This window comes from Elephantulus edwardii, unplaced genomic scaffold (genome assembly GCF_000299155.1).
Source record: "Elephantulus edwardii isolate Elephantulus edwardi_28Jun2011 unplaced genomic scaffold, EleEdw1.0 scaffold00078, whole genome shotgun sequence".
Taxonomy (NCBI): Eukaryota; Metazoa; Chordata; class Mammalia; order Macroscelidea; family Macroscelididae; genus Elephantulus; species Elephantulus edwardii.
This window is the reverse complement of record NW_006399828.1, coordinates 12,707,308-12,714,486: the sequence shown is the minus strand read 5'-3', so window position 1 is coordinate 12,714,486 and position 7,179 is coordinate 12,707,308.

The window sequence follows — 7,179 nt, the reverse complement described above, 5'->3', positions numbered from 1 at the left end:
CAAACAATGTTGTTTCCAGGTCATGTCTCTAGGGAGTGCTAGTGGCCTAGTAGTAAGAAACTGTACTGGAATTCCAAAGCCACATGGTTCGCTCCTTAGTGGGAGAAAAACTGGCAATCTCCTCAGATAAACTTTACTCTGTCTGAAAACCCGCTGAAGCATCAGGCATGAGTTAAATCCCATTCAATAGGGGGTTTTACAATTTGATGGGGGGAGAGGAAAATGGGAAGGATCTGGTGTGAAAAACAATGGATTTGAATTCTGTAAATAAACTAGTATTTAAACAAATAATAAAAAAGAATTATGACATTTAATTAGATAATTATACTTATTAATAGATAATTAGATTAATGGCCAGTATTTCAGTGAGATTAAAGTTCTAAAAATATTTAAATATTATCTCAAAATTGAAAGCAGATAGTATACATGTGTTATATGTTGCTTCCTCAACCTTCAGTACTGAAGGAAATCAGGAGCCAGAGACATGATTTTTGTTGTTATTGTTTGCTATCGAATGGGATCTAACTCATGCCTGATGTTTCAGCGGGTTTTCAGACAGAATAAAGTCTATCTGAGGAGATTGCCAATTCTTCTTCCAGGAAGGAGCGAAGCATGTGGCTTTGGGATTCCAGCACAGTTTCTAACTACTAGGCCACTAGCACTCCCTAGAGACATAACTTGGAGACTTAATGTTTGTGATGTAAAGGGGATATTGATACATAACAAAGTGTATCTTTTTGAAATGTATTGAAATGATTTATGTTTAAATGGATCCTAGTCAAAGAACTTGATGGATTTGCCCAAATAGTATCTGATGTATGTGCGTGAACATGCATATGCACACACACAAATAGAATGCAAAAGAAACAACTCAAATGTGGAAGAAGGTAGGAAAGGAAACTAACAAGTACACTAAAAACAAGGAATAAAGAAAAACACATGAAATCGCAACTGGAAGCAGCTATACCTACAGCAGAACCCTTTGGTGGTGTTGTTAGGTCATGTCGAGTTGAGTATGACTCTTAGTGACCCTGTAAAAAAAAAAAAAAAGACCTGAACCCTGTTTTATCCTGCACCATCCTCACACTTCCTGACACACAAGAGCCCATTGCAACAGTCACCATATCCATCCACCTGGTTGAGGGTCTTCCTTTCCTTTATCGACCCTCCACCCTTTCAAGCATCATGCCCTTAGCACCTCCTAGCAACATACAGAAAGTATGTGAGGTGAAGCCTCCTCATTCTTACGTCCAAAGAGCACTTCAGCTGTACCCTCTCCATGACATATCTAAACAGCATTGTGTATGTTTCAACCACTTGCTTTTTACTGATGTTTCATTTTTGCTTTGTTTCATTTTTATACTGTTAGAGATTGTTCTTTATTTTTTTCTTTGAATGTATTTTCTTCATTCTAGATGTTAGTTTTCGGTTTTTATGCTTAAAAAGACTATTCTTTATATTATGGCTTGCCAATTTATACTCAGTGGCTAGTATGATGAACAGAAATTATCAATTTTTGTAATGACTAATTCATCTTGTGCTCTGTTTCAAGTACATTTCCCTCTCCCAAGACTATATAGGTTGTCTTACTATTTTTTGTGAGCTTTATTGTTTTGCTTTTAACATACTAATCTATCCTGATCTTGATACTGAGTTTTGCTTATTGCTAACTCTTGGGCATACTTTTTATTTTTCTATCTTTATCTGACTACCCAATTAATTCAGTGTCCTGTATTGAAGGCAATGACTTTTATTTACCATACATTCAGTGTCCTGTATTGAATACAATTACTTTTATTTACTATACATTGCTAATATATTTTATTTTTAAATTTAGGTTGTTTATTTTTCATTTCAATGAACATCTACAGAGATTTTGGAATTCCATTCATTCATTGTTGCACCCTTCTCCCCGCACAAGCCCCCCCCCTCCCCCCTACCCCCCCATTTGCTCCTCTCCTTGAAAAGCAAAAGAAAAACTCCCTCATTGGTACACAATCCCCCCCCCCCGGGCTCCCCCAAACCCCACCCCCTAACCCCAAATATAATCCACTCTGCAACCCTCATTGCATACTCCTACGATAAAAATAATGCCCTAAAATATAATACTTTTAGACTATTCTCTCCCCATAGACTTCAATGCCGTAAACATATTTCATCCAGTTTTTCTCAGTCTTACCCCCACCCCAATGCCAGCAGCTAATATATTTTTAATGAAATAACTTTTCTGGTCTTTTTGATTTATCTTCATTGTTTATTTGTGGTAGAGGGTCAGGTTATAAATCCAAACACTTCTGGTTCAAATTCACAGCTGTTTCATGGGAGAAAATTGAGTAATCTCCTCCCATGTGATTTACAACCTTTAAAAAACTTGCTAAAGTTTCGCTACAAGTTAATTATTACTTGAAGGTACATAACAACATTTATTTTAATACTATAATATTTATTTATAATAGTTTCTTAGTAAGTTGGTGTCTGGTAGAAGTTTCTACTACCTTTTTTTTCTTCCTTTGAGAGTGCCTTACATGTTCCTCATATTTCTAGAAATTATTTATAGTTAAAATGTAAATTTTCATAATAAGCATGATATATATCTATTTGTTTAAGGTGGGATTTTGCTTTGCATTTTTGGTTTGTTTTTTGTTTCTTTTAACTATGTATCGTAAGTTTCAGAAAACTTAACTTGCATTTAATTTATATTCATCTCTTTATATCAGTGTTCTAATATACATTTGAAATAATGCTTTAGACTAGAGATGAGAGAAAGAGAATTGATGCCTTCGAGCTGTGGTGCTGGAGAAGAGTGTTGAATATACCATGGACTGCTAGGAGAACAAACAGGTTTGACCTGGAGAGAGTGAAACTGGAATGCTCCTTGGAGTCAAGGATTCTGAAGCTTCATCTGATGTACTTTGGGCATGTTGCATGGAGGGACTGGTCCTTGGAGAGGACCATCATGTTTGGGAGAGTGGAGGGATAACACAGGAGAGGAAGACTCTCAATGAGATGGATTGATTCAGTGATTGGGATGGTGGGAGTGAGTGTGTCAGAGACTGTGAGGTTGGCGCAGGATAGAGCAGGATTTAGGGCTCTTGCACATAGGATCTCTATGAGTTACAAGCAACTCAACAGCACATAAAAACAGCAATATATATTATTGGAAGAAAAAGTGGCATCCATTTAAAAACAGGTTTGAGTGATGTAGATTAAAATTACCCAACTTTGACTTGGTAGCATCACTTCCTGTCCATTAGGCCAACTGAGCTAGTGTTCCATACCTGTCCCTTCTTGAGATGTGAGAGGCCATCACATTTGCATCCCTCAGGCCTGCTTTTAATTGTTTTTAGTCAAACATTCTTCTAGGTGATATAGCACTGGTCTGCCAATTTGCTTTACAGAGGTAACTTGTAGTTGCTGTTATGCTGACACTGTGACCCTGATGTGCCAAATACGATACTGGTCATCCATGGTGGACAGTGTTTGGTGGAGCTTTCTGATTAAAACAAGGTAGGAAGCAGGAGTGGCATACACTCCAAAAATAGCTTGCTTCTGGAAACATATCAACTTGGAGAAATGAAGGAAGTTATAAAAGTGTTCAGGTCTTTTGTTTTTAGGGTCACTATGAGTTGCCTACGACTCAACAGCATTTAACAACAATAAAACAACATTCATCACAGACAACTCAACAGCACATAACAACAATAACATACTATTACAAGTTTGAGAACATTCACTTCCTAAACAAAATGTCTCCAGAAACTCTATGAACCTTGATAAGTGTCGATAGTTGTAGAGGGGCTTCAAGCCTTTTGTTCATAGGGTCACTATGAGTCGTACTTGGCTTGAAGGAAATCAATGATCAACAACAACAATATACTTCAATATTATATATATAAAATCTACATATATATATATGTAATCTCTACATAATCTGCTTCAATGTTACCTTCCTTTGGGAATAATCTGGGAAAGCAGTATAGTATACCTTAAGCATTCAAGTAGCAGTCATGTTGATGCTACCTTAATGCAATATCCAGGGTTGTGCAGACAAGCTTTAAGGCTTTGTTTTATATGAACATGTTATAGAGGATTTTCCAGTTACTGTTCCAGAGAATAAGATATTTTGTTATCATAAAGAGAGATTCAAAAGTTTCATGCTATAAAATGAGAGTAGGAAAGGCAGACAATGAAAAATTATGTACATATTCCCAGTAATTATATTTTTTTTATTTTTGTAGGATTTTATAAAGCCGTATACTCATGATGACTAATATCTAAATTCTGTTTTCATTAATTTTCTTTTTTTCTCCTTCTTTAAGTATCTGTCTCAACTTGTTGTTTGTGTGCCTGAAGATGAATTTTGCTCAGTGTCCCTATTGGCTATAGTAGAATGATCCTCTTGAGTTTCTGAGGCTGTATTCTGTACAAAACAGATTGCCACATCTTTGTCCTATGCAATGGCTGGTGAGTTTAAACATCTGCCTACAGCGAAGCTTTTAACCAGAGCATCACGAGGGCTGCTGTTAGTAGTTTTTTCAGTAGTTTTAATAAATAGTATTTTCTCCTTTTCCTTCTCTGCTTGGTTCTTAGAATATACCTTGTTAATACTGTATCAATTACTTCTCAACGTGCATAATCAACTGTGAGAACAGAGTAACGCAAAATAGTCCATAGAAAAAATAAAACAATTACCATCACCTCCTTTATTCTTAAAATATATATTTATCAAGATTTTGTTATATGTGGGGTCCAATTGCTTTTGCTTTCCTTTGTTTTGCTAGTCTTATTTGGTAAGAATCTGTGCTGCAGTTCCCAAAGCATGCAGTTCTAGTCTATCAATTACTCCCAGGGAGACGGATGTACAATCTCCTTCTATGCGATTACTCTAAAAACTTACTCAAGGGTCGGCTATGGCTTGGTTCTGACTCAATGGCAAACAGCAACAACAATATACATTTTTAACTAAAGTGACTTGTTTTTGAGTTAGTCTTTCTTCTTTGATGGAGATAATATTAAATATATTTTAGCAGATCGTGTTTATTAGCGTATTTGAAATGAAATTGTGTGTTGCTTCCTTTGATACAATAAAAGTAATTATATTATTTTCTCTGAAATTACTTTTTAGAATTAACTCTCTTCATAGTGATTATTTTCTGCCTTGGCAGGACTTAACTAATGTGTTCCCAGTACCTTTGGCAACCACATTACATTCTGTGGTGGGATGACTCACGTTTATATAAGTAGAACTTCAGAAATAAGTAGAGACGGATATGTGAATTTCTGAAAACGTAAAATCTAGGAAAACTCCTCCTCCTAAATTATTTTCATTGTTCATATAGTATATAACCCTCTTGTTGAATGAAAGGATATGGGTTTCTATCAGTTGACTAAATTGAAAATATATATATAGGCACATTACAGAATTACAGTTATTATATTGGTACAATGAAGCAGAATCAGAATAAGTTCTGTGCACTTTCCTTTCCCCTACTCTCAACAAACTTCCTAGAAAATTTTGAGAACAGAACTTATCCTTAAAAAATGAAAAGTTTTTAAATTTAAAAACCAAGCTGAATTGACACAGGGACTGTATCAATAGGCTTAAGAAATATAGAGATTATGAGGATGATGCAGATAGCAAAGTTTTGTTTTGCTCTCCATAACGTTATAAAAAGTTAGAGTTAGCTCTACAATATCTAACCACAACTTGTTCTCCCTCTTCCTCTCTTTTTCCCTTCTCTCTCTCTCTCTCTCTCTCTCCTCTTCCTGATCCATTCTCTCTCTCTCTCCCTCCCTCACTCCCTTTCTCCTCTCCTCTCTCTTTATACCTCTAACCTCCCCCCCCCTCCCGCCATGGAGTCAAGGTTTTTATTGTTCAAAATGGCTTTTGTAGCTTTTTGCCTTGCCACATGGATGGTCAGGATCATATAAATAGGGTATGTTAGTCTGTACACAAGGGAAATTAGCTATAGACTTGCTATTAAATTGAATAATCAAATAGTAGAAATTTGGGAATCTCACCACCAGCAATGAAGAAGCAAAGAAGACAGTGTCTGCCATTTGGGGTCAAAGATTTCTGCACCACTCAGATTGGGGATTGGGGTCTACAGGATCAACAACAGTAGTCACAACAGAGAATTACATACCTGAAGTGAGGCAGAGATGACCTTGGGACTGCTATTCCATGGAAACAGAGCTACAATCCTTCACTCAAGTTTGTTGTAGGACTTGTAAGAAAACATCATAATTGGTAGAAATAAGAGGGGTTTGTACTAACAGTCTAAAGCTATAAAGTTGAAGGCTGAATGGCTTGTGAACACAATTCAGAAGCTTTCTTGACTGAGAAATTTTATCCTATTGCCAACAGGAAATATAACCTGTTAACTTTCCTAAAAAATAGCCATAATAGTGAGTATAGTTCTGTATGGTCTGTGTAGCTATTTCAACAAATTGTGGACTGAGTAGGGCCGTAAGCTTGCTGTTGTAAACAGTAGAAAGTGGGGCAGAAACATGGGGGAAGGGTTTGTCTGACCTAATGAGAATTAGTTTTGTATTGTGGATGCTGTTAATAGAGGTTGTTCACCATGGTGAAATTAGCAGATGTCAGATATAGCTGTCTTCATACTACCTTTGACTCTTACCCACACTACACACACACACACACACACACACACACACACACACACAGAGAGAGAGACACACACATATCATCATCATCATCAAGTCAGAACCAACTCACAGCTAACCTGCTGATACTATAAATCTCATGAGAGGAGATTATTCATCATTATCCCTCTGAGCTGGTAGTGAATTTGAGCTATCAAAGAGCTACATCCTTATTTTAGCTGTGCAACTTTCTATGGACTACACCATTAAGACTCCCCCTAAAAACAACAGCATAGAATGTTTTTGCATTGAAAAAATAAATTGCTCCTGTTAATTATATAGCAAAACTCTGACATCACCACATTTTACCTTTATTTGTCTTCCAGGCAGTAAGTCTCTTCAAAAGGCTCCTATGTCATACTGTGAAAGTGAAAGATTTCTCTTTTTTTTCTGGACACATATATCTCAGAGAAGATGGACCACAATCTAAACCCAGAACAACTCTCACTCATGCTAGATCAATGACAGTGGTGAAAATAATTTGAATTGTTCCTGGTGAAGTTAGGCTCCAGC